The sequence below is a fragment of the Mus musculus genome, chromosome 6 (assembly GCF_000001635.26).
Source record: "Mus musculus strain C57BL/6J chromosome 6, GRCm38.p6 C57BL/6J".
NCBI lineage: Eukaryota > Metazoa > Chordata > Mammalia > Rodentia > Muridae > Mus > Mus musculus.
Genome location: NC_000072.6, coordinates 86056091 through 86077390, shown reverse-complemented (window position 1 = coordinate 86077390; position 21300 = coordinate 86056091). Strand labels below are relative to the sequence as shown.

The window sequence follows — 21300 nt, the reverse complement described above, 5'->3', positions numbered from 1 at the left end:
CGATATGGTGTCTGGAAAGGAAGGCCAGGTCTGACGGGAAACAGACCTTCCTCAGTGCTCCTATGGACTTTTAAGAGACTCAAGGTCTTGACTTAGATCTTTAATGATAGATATCATTCAGTGCATGGAGCTATGAAACTCAGAAGCTGCATGGGCTGGGCCAGGCCTTCTGTAAGCCCTGCAATGAAGAGCCAGTGTCTTGGTTTTCCAGGTGTGGAGCTAAAGCCTTGGTATCTGAGTGACCAGATCTGCAGCTCTGAGCTGGTTGAGAAGAGCCTGGGTTTGAACACATATGACTGACAGCTTCTTTCTTTGCTTCACCACTCTCAAGTGCCAGGTTCTGCACAACTGCTGGAGACATAAGTAGCAGACTCCCCTGTCTCTGCTCTCAAAAGGCCTTCTCAGGATGGGGCCAGTTGCATCTTTGGTGGTGTGGAAGTGGACAGTTCCTAACATTGGGGCTCCAACACTGGGCTTTAACCTGCACAATAGGTACCTCTGCTATTGATCCCCAAACCAAGTGGCCTTCAAGACTTCGTGAGGGAGAAGAGAGGCTTATAGGAAGCTCTGAGTTCACAGAGGCTGGGGGAAACTAGCAGACTGGCTAGCAGGGCCTGGCTCTTCACTCATGATCCCTCCAGGGAAAAGGTCTGCAACCTTGCGATGGGTAGATAACCACAGAGGCTGACTGCCCTCTGAGTCACCATTTCTCACCTCCACTGTCTGGCAATCCATGCAGGCCCTAAAGAGGGAGTCACCTTGTCTACCCTTTGCCTTCAGGCAAGAGCCCAGGGAAACAAACCTTGAAAATGGTTAACCTGAAGAGTATAAACATCACAATGTTCTTATATTGGCCCAGGGTGACATCTCTGCTTGAGGTTCTATCTCATAGCCCTCCCTCCTCCCAGCCAAGAGCTCCAGGGAGCAGCTCCCATGACACCTTCTGCACGAACACAGCAAACACCCCCAGCCACTGGTGGTGGAATGATATGCACTTTTAACACATGGAGGTCATAATTGTCAAGTTGCTTTTGTTCTATTAAGGCTTGTGATGGGTGGTGTTTTTGTTTTGTTTTTTTACCAAATGGGAACAAGAGAAAATTGTATTAAGACCTTTAAGAGGTGAGAGGTTTTAAGATTATGGGGAATGCTCTTAAAAGGGATTGTGGGATGTCAGGTATGTCCTCTCTCTTGTACCCAGCCATGAGGCAAGCAGTCTCCTTTGTCACAGCTCATGCCATGATGTACTATGCTGTCACAGACCCAAAGCAATGGGACCATTCAGCCATGGTCTGAATCTTTGACACCTGTGGCCCAAGTTTGTTTGTTTCTTTGTTTCTTTGTTTCTTTGTTTCTTTGTTTCTCTCTCTCTCTCTCTTTCTCTCTCTCTCTCTCTCTTCCTCTCTTCCTCTCTTCCTCTCTTCCTCTCTTCCTCTCTTTCTTTAAGCTGATTGATCTCAAGTGTTTAATCACAGTTACAGACGCAGGCTAACAGTTACTGAGAGTCCAGGTGTGAATGCTCATTCTTTCTCAAATGTCATCTTCCTTGCAGGCTGCAGAGGACAGAGGAAACACTCTGGGCAATGGATGCCACCAGCACATGGAAGGAAGGCAGACTGAGGATCAGCGGATCGGAGCTCCCGAGCCTGTTTCAGCAGGCATCCTACCCTACCAATGCTCTCACGTGCTCCCTTCTCTCTGAGAGACGATTCCTGTGAGCTCCAGGCTCCAGCTTCCTTCCTTCGACCACGGGGTCCCACTGGGACCCAGGGATCCATGTGTGGAATCTCTGTCCTTACTTTTTCTTTCCCTGCTTGTGGCACTGATATTTTCCTTGCCATCCCAATGCCCTTCAAGATACTTTTGTTTTTCTTTTACTATAATTTCAGATAAGGTGACTCAAATCCCCAAAGATACAACCTTAAGGGGAAATAGCTTCTAGCAAAAGTTATCAGGGAGCCATATGCTTTCTGGGAATGACAGTGATGTCCACACAATCATCTCAACCTTTTATACCTCAGGGCAATTCAATTTCTGCTCTAACAAGGCCACAGCAATTACTTCATGACCAATCCACATGGGGTGGAGACACGAAGGCACTCGAATGAAGGAGCCAGCCCACCCCACTCGCAGCTTAGAAACAGGAGCTCCATCTGCGCAGACGTTAACCTCAGCTGAGCTCATCTGTACTGATGGAGGCATTGGATTCCTAACGGCAGACTCAAGGGAATAAATAACCAGCTGAAGCCACAAATCAGAAACTATAATCTTCCGTCTTAACTCCCAAGAGGCCATAAGATTATTGATAAGATAAAAAGAGGAAGAAACAAGAGGTCATAGTAGGGAGAACAAGCTGAGGGCTGCAGATACTGTGACTCAAGTCAGCCTCACTTTTGGGATATCTCCTGTCTGAGGAAACAACAGGAGGTGAGTCACACAGGCCAGCACAGATGCTGGTCTCAGAAGTGGGGGAGGATGTAGGGGTGAAATGTAGGGGAGGCATCAAATCTGGTATGAGGGTAAGCTATAAAAATTACCATTCGCCCGACCTTGCTCATCCACATCACAGCTTGAGAGAGAAAACATCTTCGGTTATGTATTACCTGTGGTTAGAAGACACATCCTAGTTTCAGAGATTATTTAAATGTGGGGGAAATGTGTCTCAGAATAGATAAAGCATAGAAATCCATATCATAAGCCAGTGTCATCAGAGCCATGGAGATGGCGCAACAAGTAAAGCGTTTGCTTCCCAAGCATGAAGATCAACGTTCAGACTCCCAGATCCCAATAAGTTCTGTGTGTTTGTGGGGCTGGGACCCCATGTGTAATTCAAGCCTTGGAAGGTAAAGACAAGATCCTCAGAGCTGGCTGGCTATTGAGATGAGGCACAGCAGGGAACTCTATATTTGGCTGAGAGGCCCTGCTTCAACAAACGAGGTGGAAGAGTGGTTAAGGATAATTTCCAACATCAACCTTGGGCCTCTGAGCATACCATTAATATCTATACATGTGCAAGCACACATACTATAAAGAAATTAGTGTCATCATATTGCCATGGTGGGAAGCATGTCATTGCTAGGTGAAGGATGAAGAAATGCCAAAAGAGAAACAGACCAGGAAGGCTTTAGCAGCCCTAAACAGCCTTATAAGCAGGCATGGGTGCCTGTCTGTCAATATCTGCCTCTGCCCCATGCTGTGTCCTGAGGTCAAGGATAAGGGCAGGCTTAAAATCCCATGCTTAAGTTAAACACAGGGGTTGTTTATCTGTCCTCAGATGAGGAAGCCACTTCCTCTTCTATGAAATAGCAATACAATGTCACAGGCGAGGATTGCCTAGTACGGGAAGAAAGAGGAGACTAACCCACCACTCAGACTTCTGATTTACTGAGTTGATGAAAACACAAGAGGAACTAGATATACAGCTGCCTGAAATGCATAAGGACACACACAGGAGCACACACACACACATACACACACGCAGCACACATGCATGAACACAAACACACATGCAGCACACACACAAACACGCACACAAACACGCACACAAACACGCACACACACACACACACAAACACACACACACACACACACACGGAGGAAGGATGGAAGATCGAAGAGAAGGGAGGAGACCAGCATGCATCAGAGGCTCCATCAAGGGCAGTTTCCATTCCAAATCCCTCTGGGAACTGCCATTCATTTCTGTCCTGCATAATCCCAACTTAGGGATAGAATAAAGAAAATGAGGGTCCCTAGAGGGTGGTAAATAATTCTGGAATACTCCAAAACTATCTTTCTACAAGAAGACCCAGAGACTGGATCTACCGATGAGCATCAGAGTGTGGCCATCCTGATGACATTCTTGTCCCTGTCTCTTTGGCTATAAGACTATTGAAACAATGGTCCCCAAGAAATTGGCATTTTCTCCTGGAATTTCGTTCTGAGAAGAAAAGGCCAGGCAGAGTTGAAACTCGTCATCTGGAGAGAGCTTGCACAGCTCTTACAACTTGTCAGACTACCCTGTAGGAGGAGTTGAGGCAGAGATTATGATGGGTCAATATTAGGACAGACAACTCATCTGAGACTGGTTAGTTATGCATATCTGTGGCCTCTTAATTCTTCCCAATGTGGTCACATTGTCTAAACCTGTTTTCTGCTTTATATTATTAATTTGTCTCTAAAACGGCTTACTGAAGGCAAGTGGCAAGCCTGGCTTGTTAGGGCAGTCAGGGCCAAGGCAGTAATCCCAATAACCCCGGAAATAATATCTAAACTCACTCACTCACTCACTCACTCACTCACTCACTCACTCACTTACACTCACACACTCTCTCTCTCTCTCTCTCTCTCTCTCTCTCTCTCTGTGTGTGTGTGTGTGTGTGTGTGTGTGTGTGTGTGTGCGTGCGTGCGAGAGTCAATTCTTTCCTTCTATCCTATGGATTCTGGACCTCCAAGTCGGGTCATTAGACTGACTACATTTGCCATCAGGTGGCAAAGCTTTTACCCACTGAGACATCTCACTGGCCCAATGGTTTACTTTTTTCTAACCTCTGTTTCTTCATTCATATACTGTGGACAAGACCCAGGTACGATTATACGAGGTAGCATACAGAAAGCTCTGACTTTGTACAGGGCTTAGGGGCTATTGTTAAATCATCCCTAGTGTAGCTTACTGACAACCTAACAATTTAAACTATAAATCACTGCCCAGACTCCTTCTTACCAGTGAGCACTAGTCTGGGCTGGCTGCTCCATCCCACATCCTCAAGGGAAAGTCAACAATTCTGAGCCTGAACTAAATGAAATTAGGCAGGTAGTGTCTGTGGCTGGATTCTGTTCTGCAGTGCATTTTAATAGTCTTCTACCCTCCCTTCTGAGGTGTGTTGTTGTCAGAGTGTCCTTTCCTCATGTTAAGACTTAATGGCCATGACAGTAGTACTAAGAAGGCTGGTCTTCAGGAGACTGTTGGATCAGGAGGGCAAGATGCTTGTGACTAACTTACATTAGGGCCTAATCTCCAGAGACGGCTCTTACCCAAAGGATGGAGTCGGATGATCTCTCTGCCTGTGTCTGCTTCCTTGGTGCAGGACGTCCATAGACTTTAGCTCCTGAACCATCAGCTATCTAAGCCTCTGTTGTAGCCACTCTCCCTGTTGCTGTGATAAACACCTTCAGAAGCTCTGAAGAAAGGGTGGGTCGAGTTGAGGCATCTGTGTCTTCCCTTTCCCTGACTCCTACATCCACACAAAACATTTGTGAGCTTTCCTGTACTGTGAACATTACCTTACATGGTAAAGTCTTAGCGAGTGCAATTAAGGATCTCATGATGAGATTATCCTGGATTACTGAGCTGGATCCTAAAAATACCATCACCAGAGTCCTCAGTGGAGAACTGGTTTACACAGAGAGGAAAAGGTTATGAGACCATGGAGGCTGTGATCATTAGTATTGATTACCAACTTGACTGGATTTATAATTTATAAGGGGAAATGGCTTAGATTAGGCTAAACTGGGAAGACCCACTGTAACTGTGAATCGCATCATTAGCTGCCTTGGGGCCCTGGGTTGAACAAAAAGGAGAGATTGGGTCAGTACCAGCACTCAGTTCTCTGCTCCTGGCTGTGGACAGAGTGACCAGCAGCCTCAAGTTCCTGACACCACAACAGACTGTAAGTCACAATAAATGTTCCCTTCCCTAAGCTGCTTTTGTCACAGCAAAGAGGAAAGTGGCAAACACGGCAGTAGAGCACTGGAGTGACACGCACATGTGCAGAGTTCTGGATACACTTCCTAGAACCAGAGAAACAAACAACCCTGAAGCACCCTTATAGCAGAGGATATGAAGACTAAGGAGTACTGTGGACCCACTCGGCTGTGGTTCTAGGCCAGGGTTTCAGCATGTGGAAGCTCTGCCTTCAGCAGGAGATGAATGTCACTGACCTTTGGTGGCACTTGTCCCTGGGCTCAGTCAATATTTCTGAATTGAACATCAGCTCACCCAGGAAGTGCTAATGGATCCTGACAGCTCTAGTTCATCGCCCTTGAGCAAGTCAATCTAGAGGCAGCTTGTTCTTTTCCTTTCTTTTATATAAAACCACTTTGTTGTAATGAACTCCCAAATGAAAACATTACACAGCTAGCAGGAAGCCACTCAGACATGTGTGCCCACCCAAAATTCTATACACCTCATCACATGTCTGTGCAGTTAGCATGTCTGTTCCAGCAGCACACGTCTGTGTGTGTGGTTAGCATGTCAGTCCCATCGGCACACGTCTGTGCAGTTAGCATGTCCGTGTGTGAGGTTAGCATGTCCATTCTGAAACAGTGGCACCATGCTCAGGCTTTCATACTCCCACTACACTTGTTTTGGTTTTGATAGAAAAGATTTTAAAATAACTTCTGTGCTCCTGGTTCCTGGAGGCCTGAAGAATTCCCAGGAGAATCAGAGCCTACATTCCTAGTTCTGATGAACTTGATCTGACTCCTAAATGACTATGAAATCAACCGCCTTAATGCTTTTGTAAAGCAAAAGCACTTGGGCCACTGAGATGGCTCAGCAGGTCAAGGCACTTGCCACATGCCACCCGATGACCTGAGTCTGAGCCCCAAGACCCTTATGGTAGAAGGAGGAAGCTGAGTCCAGCAGGTTGTCCTCTGGTCCCACACATGCCCATCCACCCGACAAGACCACATACAAATAAACAAGTGGAGCTTTTGAAAAGAAAAGAAGTAAGCAAAGCACTTGATCCAAGAGGACTAGAACTGTAGCTTGGGCACTCGGACACCTGGGGCACCAGGCTCTAAGTGTGATAAGCAGGATGGGTGGGAGAACCCCCAATACAAGGTTGCAGGTTGAGAAGGAGTGAGTGGCTTCAGCTGTCATAGCCTGTGTGTTACTCTCCCAAAGTGGGAACCGGAGTGAGCAGATATGAACCATCTGCTCATGCTCACTTCCCCCCTCCCGCCTCCCCAGACTGTTTCCTCCAATCCTCCCAGGACATCCCATTATACACGGTGCTATCTCTAAAATGCTTCACAAAAGCCATGTCCATAGCCATCGGGTGCCAGCTATCATGCACTGGGAGTTATCGGCCGCAAGAGAAGGAATACACACCTGGTATCTTAAACATGATCAAAACCACAGCTAGGGAAGCATGGGCCCTAGGACAGAACCTATTGATGTCTTTTGCTAAACAGTCAATGATGTCGAGCTGCCTTCTGAATGTTTATGGTTTATGCATCTCTCCCCCCATGCAGAGAACTTCTGCAGTGGGCAGTGGTTGATGCGGAGACTCACAGCTGTCAAGATGGCTGAGAACAGGAGACTGTTGAATGCTTGGTCATAGATAGGCTATCTACATCAACTCCTACACCACAGCCCATGTGTGGCAGATGTAAGAATGTAAGAGCCAGGGAGCAGGAAGGAGAGCTCTGAGATGTTCTCTTCTAGACACGACATGGATGCTGTACACATCAACTTACACAACTGTGGCTACCCACACAAGATCAACCCAGTTAAAAATCCAACACAGACCAGTGGACGGGTCTCTAGGCCCTGCACTAGCAGAGGAGCTCTGGCAGAAGATGACTTCTGGGGGAGGGAGATTCACTTTCCATTGTGGGGTGGCCTCTGGTACATTGCCCATGCCCTGGCGGATGACCCTACACCTATGTGCACTGAGCAGCAGCTAATAGGACTCAGTGTGTTATTACCCAAAAATAAATGAAGTTGCGAGGGAGATGTATTGAGGGGCTAAGAGGAGTTGGAGGAAGGGAGAGGGAGTTGGGGTGGATATAATGAAGATACATTTTATCCATGTAATATATTTTGAAACAAAAATATAAAAAAATGGACATATAAGGAATCTTGCTGTGGCCCACTTGTTTCCCATTTCATATTTAAGAAAGATAAAACCTTAACTTGCCACCATGAGTTTCTCTGGCCATGCATGCCCACTTTTAAGGCCACAGCAGTGCCATCAGTGTAACCTCACAGGATGTAGCCATGTGTAAGCCATCCTACAGTGTCTCAGCCTTGCCATTCAATCTTTTAAACAGGCTTCCAGACACGAGGAGCTGTCCAAGCTTGCCAGGCTGTAGCCATCACCAGCTTATGGTGCACCTCTAAGCCTGCGTCTACATCCAGGGAACTAAAAAAATGCCACAAGCAACCATTTCCAGAAGGCCCCAGACATGTTTCTTAATATATGCAGCAAAATTTAAGTCCTCAGATTTTCAGATTTTCAGACCAGATGGTTTTACAACGTTGCAAAGTAGGTTTGTTCCATAGTTATTTAAACATGCCGTGCATTTTAAATACACAGTGCTTCTGCTAATTAACACTTCGTAATTTCTCAAGAGTCCTACAGGCAATTGCTACCAATTGTAACCAGTGCAAGATAGTGTCAAAAAAGAAAAAAAAAATCCTGTTTCTTTTCTGAAAAGCTGCTCTGGGATGGAAAATGTGAATTATCTCAGTGTTGCCTATTGTATGAACGAGTAGTGTGAAAAGTCAAGTGTGACTCCCTGCAGTTGGGGTGACTCATAAGGAAAACATCACATCAGGTCATGGACACGGATGCTCTTTAAGACAGACCCCCACTGTGGTCCCATGGCCAAGACAATCACAAGAATGCAAGGAAGTTAAACAGCCACTAACAAGAATATGTGCATACACATGCACACATGCATGTGTGCACACATACATGCACACACACATGCATGTACACACACATGCATGTGCACACATAGGCACTGAGGGCAGCAGGCATCATGGTTCAGCCAGGCAAACTGACCACAGGCATAGAAGGCAGTAGTGAACAATCTTTCCAGATCTCATCGGATGTCTTAGTTATAATTGCAGAGGGATAAAGTCGCCAGGGAATGGCAGCAAGTGGCCAGCATGATGGAGGAGCAGGAACCTGAGAACTCACATCTTCAAATGCAAGCACAAGCAGAGAGTGAATGGGAAGTAACATGAGGCTCCCAGAGCCCTCCTCACCACCAGTGACACACTTCCTCCAGTAAGGGACACCTCCCAAGCCTACACAAACAGCACCATCAACTGGGGATCAAGTACAGGAGACATGTGTCATCCAATCACCACACAGGTAGGATTAAAGGCCAGGAAAAGTGAGGAGACATGGGAAGGAAAAGGAACCCTTGACCCTAAAATCCAGAGGAGACAATCTCTCCATAGAGTCAATGGTTCCAGTACAATTACCAAGCTTTGCTGTGAATGACCCCTACACACAGACAGTATCTCTATTATAGAAAGGTATTTTAGGTAAGATTGTTAAAACAGCAGTGAGCAATGCTTAAGGCCCAAGCATTTATGACAGTCTCACAAGCAAGATGAAAATCTCTATTTATAATAAAAGACCCCCCATGTAGCCTTGTGAGCCATGCCTTTACCTGTTTAAATTATAATCCTATTAAAGGTACTTCAGAAATCAACCTGTGATATCATTTACCAAAGGAAGAAAGAGCAGGTAAAGAAGGTGGAGGAGACAATAAAGGAGGGGGAGGGGGAAGAGAAGGAGGGGGTGGAAGAGGAGGAAGAGGGGGGAGGAGGAGGTGGTGGTGGTGGTGAATGTGAAGGTGAAAGTTGAAAGAGGTGGTGTTGGAGAAAAACTGAGACACACTTTGAACCATGTAACATTGGAAAGCATCTAAGTAGTCTCCAGGGCTACTGCTAGGCTGCCACGGAGGATACGCTCTTGAGACGCCACATCCATATGGGGTGTGTCTTATCCTCTCCTAATCATCTCTCTACTTACCCCTATGCTTAACTTTCTGTTAAAACTCTCTTAACAAGCTACAATTTGCTTCATGCTGACTCCTCCTGAAGTTCTTTTCAGGAGCAAGGCAAGGTCAAACATGCCCGCTTCACTAGAGTGAAAATCTCTGAACAAGATTCCCCAGGGGGTAGCTGGTGAAGCAGAGACCTATGTCCGTCTCAGCCCCTACTGCTGAGGACATAATCAAGCCACCTACACAGCCCTCTCTCCCTCCCTCTGCCTGCCGTTTGAGCATGAGGAGGTGTATTTGGCTCACATACTGCTTCTTTAGAGCAGCCAGTACCTAGGGAGACTTGGCTAGACGTTTGCTCATCCTTCTGACATCAATGTGACCCAATGAGATAGTGTTCTTCCTAACATCCTGATGTCAGCGTGACAGGGAACAGCAGAATGTTATAGCTAGGGAGACACATGGAGGGTTATACAGTCTCCTTACTGTAATGGTACAAGGGACCTTGGGGAGAATGAGCTTATTAGAAGCTGATAAGCATCAAAGATGAAGGGTCTGTCTGGGCAGACTACTGGGACAGGCTGCGACCACCTACTCTCATTTCAACAGAACCCCTCATTGTGGGAGGAGATGTGGGAAGACAGCAGGAGAGGGCTGTAACCATGAGAATGTGGCAGAAACATTTGCACTGAGACTCCTAAAAGCAGCTGAGAACAAGAACGAGCTGTCGCTGATGTTAGACTAGACGTTCTCAGGGGGCAGGGCTCACCTGGCATCGATCCCCATGGTGTCTTCTGGTATATTGGCACCTAGAGTGGAGTCACTGGGAACTGCTTTAATGAAAAAGATGGTCCTGATGAGGAGAGGATGTCTCAAGGTCCCTCTCATCACACTGCTGCACCCGAGACCTCCCTCCCATGAAGTCATGGATGAGCCTTTGCAGGAAGACCCCACAGCCAGGCTCTGCTGAACTGACTCTGCTGTCCTGAGTGGCTTTCTTCATTAGGTAGTGTCTGGTCAGGGGCCTGATGTTGTGACTTTGCTAGGCACCACAAGCCTTAAGTTTCACAGATTCCATACTGGAAGATACAGCACAAAGTTCCACAGGAGGTTCTCAGCTCCTCATTTCTGAATCACTATAGGCAAATTGAAACTGCTAATATTCCCTAAGACCCAGAACCCTGAGTTGATATGTTTTGTCATGTCTTCCTGTCTCACAGGGCTCAGAGCTTGGCAAGATGCAGGCTGCAGTGAGAGGCAGCCATAGTTCTGTAGGGCAGGAGAACAGAGTGCTATATGCAAACTTGTTCTGAAGCAGCACATACACACACATACAAAGTGAGGCTTTTTACAGTTTGCAAAATCATTTATCCTGTAGGTTTAGCCAGGGACCACCAACACGCTTGTCCGCACAGCCTCCCAGCATCACCAAGTGACTGACTGACTTCTGTCTAACTCAGAGTCATGGGACTTGGGTGTACATATGTCTCATTGACCCAGGGTGCCAAGCAGGCAATTGGAAGCTTTTGTGGAAGGGGAAAGGAATGGGTCATACAGACTATTGGGAGCCATCCTCAAATGGCTCTCAGGGAAGCAGTAGGTGACATAGAGGGCAGTGTCCTGTCTAATAGATCAGCGGAGCCCCTGGGTTAAGGGCCTCTTCCAGACAAAGGACACTGCCAACTCAAGCCCCATCTAAGATAATAAGCCCAATATTTTTCTTGGGCAGTCGGTGGCTTTCTGGAATGTGAAGGGACAAAGGAACTGTGTAAAGGGTTTTAGATGCCTTGGTCATCCAACCCCCAGTAATGAATCAGATACACTCGAGCCCTGGAGCTGGGACTGTCACAAGAAGCAGAACTCCCTGAGAGGCCTGTTGGAGAAGGTTCTGGTTTGGTGTGTACATTGCTGGTGACACATTTGTCTGAAGCCACTGTCTCCAGCTAATTATTTGCCCTCTTATCGTGGCCACTCGTTTGCAGTTCTCATCTGTGTCATTTGACATTCAAATATATAGTACACCGACACAGAAGAACATGACACACATGTGACAAATGGTCCTGCTCTGAGCCCACGGTCTGAGGTCATTTTGAGACTTGCCACAGGCTCCGAGTCTGTAGAAGATTTCCCTGAAGCAGATGTTGCCCTCCCAGGCTGTATGAAATCTCTGCTGGCTGCCTCCTCCTGTGATCCCTGAATGCTTCTGAAAGAGGCTTTAATAATGCAAAGGAGAGAAAGGGAAGGCACCTATGAATCAAATACCAAGCCACTTCCCAAGATGTGCCACCTCTACGCTGCCCTACCTCCAACTAAGCTAATGGGGCCGTATGGTGCCTGAAACTTCTGGTTTGTATCAAGGAGGCCGGTTTGGCCCCCTAAGTCTTGTCTGAGGATGCCACCTGAAAAGCGCAAGTGTGAGCCCAGGCCAGCTTGCCAAATGCTGTTTGTCATACACACAATTGTCAGCTGAGGAAGAGAAAGAGGCTTTTGGTGAGTGATACTGTAAGCATGAGATCAAAAAGATGTGACTGGCATAGTAAAAAAATAAAATAAAATTAAGGGTCAGGGGCAATGTGGTACAAAGAAACAAAATTCTGTGCTTAGATTCCCAATGTACAGATTATATAACTGATGTCCCCAGGCCACCTGGGAAGGTTTTAAATATTGTTAATACAAAAGGCTTGGCACTTCTCCAGAAATGGCTGCTTCTTGTCCCCAAGTCCCAGAGCTTTCGGTAGATACACAAAAGCTCATCCCAAGCAGCAGATGAGCAGACTTTAGCTCTGTTGTCAAGGAAACCAGTCTGCTCTTAGCTCTAGAATTAGAAAGCCTGGGCCTCCGCCCACCCTTCCTGATGGAGCCTGCACTCTCTTCACCACCGCTCCCCTGCACTCCGAGACCCTTTCTCTGGCAAAAGCCCTAGCATATTGCAGGAGCAGCAGCTCCTGTGACAGCCCAGCAGGCATGTACATGGGCTGCACACAGATAGCCCACTGGGAAATGAATGTCGTTACACAGAAAGGCAAGAGTCTGAAAACCAAGTTTTACCAGTGCAGGAACCAGGACCTACAGAAACAGGATTTACCACTCAGCACTGGGCCAACTTTCTCTCTCCAAAACACCAGCCTTACATTCCCTAAATGGGAGCCTTAGCCACAGCATCTACCAATGGGCTGAACCCACTGCTTTGTGGGAGGGAGGGTGTGGCCAAGAGAGATCTTTGAGATCAAAACACCGTCCCCATGAGAGGTTCTCAGAGACTCAGGAGTAGTGGAAGATACAATAGGAAAGGAGAGAAAACACCAGTGTTACTAATAACAATGAGGGAGGAGGTAGATGGAAAGGACTGGAGGGCAAGGTAGTGGTAAGATGGCTGCTGGCAGCCAAGAGAGGCAATGTGTTCCTGAAATGTAGGTGCCGGGGAGAAGGTAAAGGAGGCTACAAGAGGGCGCCTCTTAAGGTCTTTGCTTGACTCTGAATCCCAGGGGAATTCACAATGGTACAACATGTGATCATATTTCTACCAGTAACAAACATCAGGTTTATGCTATGGTCAAGACACAGAGGTATTCAGTACTGTGGTGTCTCCATATTGTGCAGGTTGGCTGCTTGACAGCCTAGGTATTAGCAGACTGTACTGTCCAGGTGTGCCTATGTATGTTGTCTGATGCTGGCACGTGACAAACATGTCAAATGCATATTTCTTGGATCATTTCCCATCACTAAGTGGCACATCTGTACTTGCCCTCTGAACATCCTGAGGCAGTGTTTGTCTTTTTCTTTACCATGAATTTTAATGTTCATTAAAGGGTCTCCTCTTCGGGCCCTCAGCCCTACATTAGGCCCATTGTGATACACATTACATCTATCCTTTTATGCCAAGAGCCCTGAAAAATCATGCTGACCCATCTTTCCATACTACACAACTTTGGAAGAATAAGCACTGGAGGCTGACTAGACTTACTAAGTCTTTATGAGTATATGAACTCCTACTCTAGACAGTAAGATGTTGCCTGCAGATGTGTTCAGGTTTTGGAGTTAGGATTGTAGCTTGGTTGGTGGAGTGCTTGCCTTAGCATGCATGAAATACTGGGTTCAATTTCCAGCACTGCACACAAACTGTGTGTGGTGGTTTACATCTATAATAGCAGTACCAGAGCAGTGGAGGCAGGAGGATCAAAAGATCAAGATCATTATCAGCTACATCAAAAAACTTTAGGCACAGCTTGGCACGGTGGCATGTGTCTCTAATTCCAGCACTCTGGAGGCACAGGCAGTAAGATCTCTATGAGTTCTGGGCCAACCAAAAACTATAAAAGGGGGTGGGCGCTAGCCTGGGCTCCATGAGATATTAAGAAAAGGAAGGGAGGGAGGGAAATAGAGAGGAAAGGAGGGAGAGGTGATGCAGAATTTGGAAGTGGTCCTGAGAAATAACTTGACAATTTCATCTCTAGAATGCTAAACATATTTGTGCAGGTCTCTCCGGTGCACTACACAGCTTTCCCAGAGCATCTCATGCCATAGCTGCTTTGCTATTTTTCCTAATAAAGACAATACCGATCTTTTTTTTTTTTTTTTTTTTTGTCAGCACCAGAAGTCAGAGACACACCTGAGTAGGGAAGGGAGGGGTCTTCCCACTGGCAGCAGGGCTCTAGGAGGAAATTTGCATAATGATTAATGGAAAATAAAATGACTCTTTGCCTAGTAGGACTAGACTTTAATTAGGCAGACATGCACCTGGATCAGTCCTGAGAGGATGCCGTTGTCATGGGAACACGGTTGCTGCAACCCCAAAATTTAAAAGCTCAGATCCTTTGCTAGAACAGCTACAATACTCCAAGGAACAGAAAGCAGGCAGGGCTTTTGATAATCTTCTTTTCATTTCCCACTCAAGCTAGGCATTCCAGAGCCAGCTACCCATGGTCCCTACCCCAGCTGTGACCCTCCTCCAACCCTCTGTCCACCCTGGGGCCCATCCACACTTTCCTTCTTCTTCTTTTCTTGCTTGGTCCTACTGGAACCTCAACATAGGGAGGCAAATGTCAAGAACTCATCCAGTTTCTCATTTTCCTGGTACCTCCCTCCCTGTCTTCTCTCCATTCCTCCACTTTCCACCACACAAGACGGGCATAGCCCTCCTCCTCCAGGACACAGGACCTGCACAGAGTACAGGGCACAAAGCCAAGTAGATGTCAAAGTAGCCAGGGTAGTGAGTGGAGAGGCAGAGAGTGGTCAAACAGATGCTGAGAGCCTCTGGTGGAAAGGAAGTGGATAGGAATGAAACAGAATCGAAGGGCAGAGGTCCAGGTGGAGCTGGATCGTTGTGGAGCAAAGCAGCTAAATAAATAAAACAAGAGCCATTTCCCTGGGGGCCACTCACCCACTACAGTATATGTTACGCCAGCCAAGAGGACCGAAAAGGCCAGTTACCTAGGCAAGCTGAGCATCTTTAAGCATCTTTGTAAATTTTTTCTCTAGCTTTATGATGTAAGCATGGCAGTCTGATGTCTGCCACCACATAGACAGATCAGTTATTGTATAACTTGTAGCAGTTGTCCAGATCTGAAGATCTTATTAATGCATCCCTTAATTTAGAAAACCTATTTTTCTATATTCTTAATTGTTTTTAATTGAGAGCTGGGGGATGTCTCTGTAGACAAAGCATCAGCACTGCATGCGTGAGCACTGCATTGGGTGTGTGAGTCTCAGATCCCAGAACTGTGGCAGACTCTTTCACCCCAGAACCTGGGGAGCAGAGACAGGGCTTCGATCTCTGGGGAAACTATCTAGCTAAACTAGCTGCAATTGGGAGCTCCAGGTTCAGCAAGAGAATAAAATAAAAAGTGGAAAGTGACTAAGGAAGACTCCTGGTGGCAACCTATAGCCTACATGCATGTGTGCGCGCATGCACGCTCGCAAACACACACACACACACACACACACACACACACACACACAAGTAACTACTTAAGTAACATGACTTTGAAGGTGCACAGGGTCGATAGTCTCCTAGAATGCTGTCTTAGTTAGGGTTACTATTGCTGTGATGAATGAAACACCATGACCAAAAGCAGCTTGGGCAGGAAAGGGTTAATTCACTCACAGTTCACCTAACACTTCATGATCAAAAGCAGTAAGAGCAGAAGCCTGGAGGCAGGAGCTGATGCAGAAGCCACAGAGGGGTGCTGCTTATAGGCTTGCTCTCCATGGTTTCCTTAGCCTGCTTTCTTGTAGAACCCAGGACCACCAGCTTATGGATGGCACCACCCACCGAGGGCTGGGCCCTTCCCCATCAATCATGAATCAGGAAAACCTCCTACAGGTTTGTGTGAAGCCCCAACTCACAGAGGCATTTTCCTGAGGTTCCCTCCTCTCAGATGATCTTAGCTTGTGTCAAGTTAACATAAAACTATCCAGCAAAATGCACATAGGCATGTATGTCAGGAGAGAAGGAGACGGATCCTGTGATATGTATCTGGTTGTGACTTGAAATGGCCATAGCCCTCAAAATTCCCTGCTCTGATCCTGTCTGCCTGAGGAGACTGCTCGCTCCCCTCTTCTTCCTGAGAATGCTGGCTACAGTTCCTCTCTCCTCTAGACCCAGAGAGAGCAGGGCCCAGTTAGCTAGCCCGAGGTGGTCTCTGCCCTCACTGCCAGTCTTTATTGTCCTTCCACGCTGCCCTTTGTGTTTAAGGAGGTATATTCCTTGGGGGCAGCCAGAGAGATGGGGAGAGTACTAAGGGGGACAAGAAAGGAGAAGGAGCCCCCCAGTTACCAGGTGAGCATCAGCAACGCTTGCACAACTGACACCCGCTGTGATGGTTGCTAACATGAAGAAAACATGGCTTCTCCATACAGATGTTTCAAATAAGAATGTTTGAACAGTGAACTGTGCCTAAGTGCACATGACCTTCTAGGAGTATGACCCCCCCCCCAGGACCCCCACATACTCCATTTTAGTCTCACAGGAATCCATTTGCAGTAAATGACACATCTTAAAACCCTTGTGGAATCCATATGACCCATGACTTCTTTATTTTTTAAAAAGATTCATTTTTGAATTGGTTTTGCCTTATGAAGTTGCAATCTTCTCCATGGTATCTCTGGTCTAAAACCTCACTCATTGGGAGGGTAGAAATGAGATAAAATTGGGATGAGGACCTTAGGAGCCCTCTGATGATGTGCTCTCAGAGCCTCTGGAATCACTGCTAAGACACTCACAGTATCTTGAGAAACCCACACCCACACTACAGTGTGCACGCGCTTTTTTCTAAGGGCCTGACTCCCCCTCACGCCTCTATTTAAATCCATGTTGAGAATCTCTTAATAAATTCCAACTCTATTCACAATAGTTTATCCTGATTTTTTTTTCCCTGTGGCAAAGCCAAGAATCTCAGCTTCATTGGAACAGAGGTCTAAGCAGAACTCAAGGGGACTTAGGCCCATGCCCAGCCTTTTAGCAGCTTGATCAGAACCATAGCCAGTGGGGCTGAAGGCCCGGGCTTGGCACATCTAAGTGTGAAGCTTGGCCTCTAATTCCAGTTGTTTCTGTAACTTCTGAAGCCTTTAAATGATCAGCACTGCAGGGGCTAGAGAGGTGGCTCAGTGGTTATTGCAGAGGACCTGTGTTCAGTTCCTGGCATACACATCCAGTGGCTGACAAATCACCTGCGACTCCACCTCCAGTGGAATCTGACAGCTCTGGCCCCCAGGGGCACCAGGACACTCGTGCATATATCCACACACAGACATACATATAATTAAAACTAGGGTAAAATTAAAAATTAAAAACAAAACAAACACTGTTAGAGACATTCTCAGTAAGTGTAAACACAAAGAAAGAATCAAATGGTCTAAGAAACTCATGACAGTCCATGACCCACCCCTTACACACACAGATTTTTCAGTCAAAACCCAATGTCAACTCGCACACTGAAAGCACAGTTCAGGATAACTCCAGAATAAGGGCTGGTGTATACCTCCCAGCCAAATGGCAAACAAAGGACAATACTAGAAGATACAGGAGATAGAAGGAGGGGCGGGAACAGCATCTTTAAAGACACATCCTTCCCCACTCAGCAAAGAGGCAGCTCCCGGCTGGAGGGGGGAGCTGTCTGCTCCCACCCCCACCTCACCTACCCCCAGCCTGCCTCCCAGCTCAAAGCCTCACCATCAGAGAGCTTAGCCACTTCCCACCACGATGAGGAGGCAGCTGTTCCTTAAAAAGCCAGAGCATTCTGTGCCGTATTATCTCTGAGCCCCTCTCTCACACCCCTTCCTATTAGGACTGCAGGGTCTGTCATGCCATGTGACCACAGAGAGATGGGGCTGCCCACCCAGGCTCTATTGTAGCCACATCTCTGACGACATTAATGAGAACAGCCTATGACAAGAGGGATGTGGGAGGAAGACAGAGTTCACACAGAGCACAGTGAAGTCACAGGATGTGATTACAAATGATCAGCTGGATAAATACGAAGCTAAACTCTGAGTTACAACAGTTATATCAGAGCATAGCTTAGATCCTGTGGTTAGATGTGCTGGTACACGCCTGTCCTCTAGTGCTTGGGAGGCACAGGGAGTAGGTTCTAGTTCAAAGCCAGCCAGGGATATATAGTAAAAATTCTCTCTCTCAAAAACAAACAAACAAACAAACAAACAAAAACAAAAGCAAAAACAAAAACACCCAAAAAACAAAAAGGAGCCAGATGATCCATACCTCTAGTCCTTGGACTATGGAGGCTGAGGCAGGAGGACTGCTATGAGTTCAAAGCTAATAGTGCTATAAAGTATAACCCTCCACCCAAAGTAAATCCTATAACAAAAATTGAATAATTACATACCAGATTAATTTAGTGTTTGGCTGTACACATAATCCCTCATTGGAAAATCAGGGAGGAGAAATAACATTCACAGATAATGGACCACATTAATATGCTTGTCAGCCCTTCAAGAATCACAGAGCTTGGGGGGAGGGGCAGTACAGATCTGACTAACCACTAAAACCACTCCCCCTCACCTCCATTCTCACAGGACAACGTCAAACAGCTGACAGATTGCTTAGCAAGATGCATAGTGAATTTTGGCATTATAGTAAGAAATTTCAACACACAGCCAAGGAAAATGACAGCTAAATTAACATTTTATTAATGCTTTTTCATTCTAGAAAAGGTATTTGCCCATGGGGAGAAATGGGATTTTGTTTGAATTCCTTTTTCGTCTAAGGTTTTTTGTTTATTTGTTTGAGGGTTTTTGTTTGCCCTTAAATATAAACATAGTGAGTTCTGCCTCCTTTGCAAGCCATCCCCAGCGTTACCATGGAAGGTGCTAAACAAAGGAATGGGTTCCACCCCCAGCACTGCATAAACCAGGAGTGCTGGGCAAACCTGGAATCCCAGCATTTGGGAGGTAGAGACCAAAGATCAGAGTTCAAGGTCACCTTAGAGTATATAGCGAGTTTGAGGCTAGCTCCTGACACATGAGACCCTGACTCAAATAACAACTGCATCACAGGAACTTGGTCCTTCAGAAAAAGTAACAAAAAAATGTTAAGTGATGACCTAACTGCGGACAGGCAAGCAACAGGAGATGTGAGGGCTGAGGAGAGGTGCAGCCTGTGTATGGTTAAGGAGAGTGTGTACCCGTCCCAGTGTGTGTCAAACCAGAGAGGATCAAAGTCCCCATCCTTTCCAGCTTATGACCAATAAAATATGAGCACAGAGAGAGAGATGCTCAGCAGTTAAGAGCACTGCAGAGGGCCAGGGTTTGGTTTCCAGCACCTACAGGACAGCTCATAACCATTCCAGAGGATCTAATGCCTCCTCTGACCTGCCCCCCATGGGCTTTGCACACATATGATGCGCATACATGCACTAAAAGTGAATGGATCGATAAATAAATCTTTATCCCCACTCTCACTTGCTGAGCCCAAGCACCATGGAGATCCCAGGGTGGCATGAAACTGCTACCCCTGATCAGAGAGAGGCCTTAGTGGGGTCACAGCTAGCAAGAGTAATTACTCACAGTGAGATGCACAGGCCAGAAGAGGAAGGGAGCTGGGAAGTGCAAGCCTTCACATCTCCCTCCAGCTGTGGATGGGATGGGACCTGCTGCCTCAAGGTAAGGTACCAAATTACGAACACATTTTAGCAACATAGGAACAAAGAAGCAGACATAAAACAGGAACGCAGAGATCTCTGTCCAGCTGCAGAAGCTAAAACAGGCAAGCACATGACACCACCTGTGTCGCCCCAGCTTCGACTTTTTCCAGGCTGTAAATATACTGCAGCCTCATGTCTGAGGAAACCTGGCTAACAATATCTGTGCATCCCACACATCCCCTGAACTGCTCTAGAGGTTCTTGGCTGCAGCTAGACCAAAACACTATATTCAACCCATGCACTATTGTTTAGGTTGGCTACTATACCTTCCTTGAACTCGGCCCACATGGGGAACACACGTTCTCTTTTCTCACAGGCATGGCAACAGTGCGATAAAGCAGCACACTGCCAGGGCTGGAGAGATGGCTCAGAGACTATGAGCACGTGTTGCTCTTGCAGAGGACCCTGGTTCAATTCCCAGATCCCATATGATAACTCACAACTATCAATAACCCAGCTCCAGGAAGTCCAACAAGCACACACATGGCACATACATGCAGGTAGGCAAAACAGTTATATGTAAAAAGTGAAACAAATAAACCTTTAAAATATTTTAAGAAGCAAACTCCTGAATGCTATGACGGCTGTGGGCAGCACAGTCCAACAAGAATCAAGGGTGTGGCTCTACTGACGTGTGGCTCAGCCGAGCAAAACATCACAGCAAAGTCACACCTTAGGACAAGAATGAGACCTCCATCCAGCAAACCATTCAGAACTATCCTTTGACAGTCTTTGTGACAGTGAGGTTCGGGTTTGTATGTAACCACGAGTTGCTCTAGAATGTCTAACTCGTGGAAGGCTGTGTGCCAGAGAGACTGCAGGTGTATTTGGGCTCCATCTTGCTGGATGTACACCCTCAGGTGCTGTCTTAGTCAGGCTTTCTATTCCTGCACAAACATCATGACCAAGAAGCAGTTGGGGAAGGAAAGGGTTTATTCAGCTTACACTTCCACATTGCTGTTGATTACCAAAGGAAGTCAGGACTGGAACTCAAGCAGGTCAGGAAGCAGGAGCTGATGCAGAGGCCATGGAGAGATGTTACTTACTAGCTTGCTTCCCCTGGCTTGCTCAGCCTGTTCTCTTATAGAACCAAGACTACCAGCCCAGAGATGGTCCCACCCACAAGGGGACCTCCCCACCTCCCCTTGATCACTAATTGAGAAAATGCCTTGCAGCTGGATCCTGTGGAGGCATTTCCCCAACTGAAGCTCCTTTCTCTGTGATAACTCCAGCCTGTGTCAAGTTGACACAAAACTAGCCAGTACATGTGCATATGACAGAGGCAGCTACTTCACACACATGGATCAGCCATTCACAAGGGGGACAGTGGCTTCAAAATCCTGGAGCTGACATGAGAAGAAAATGGCTTCAGTAGGTATGTGACATTAAAAAA

The 21300-nt window shown here is 46.7% G+C and overlaps 1 protein-coding gene across 3 annotated transcripts in view; it reads right to left on the bottom strand.

Annotated features, from left to right (window-relative positions):
* Positions 1 to 21300, bottom strand: part of Add2 (adducin 2 (beta)) — a 95729-nt gene that overhangs the window by 47019 nt on the left and 27410 nt on the right. The window lies entirely within an intron of this gene.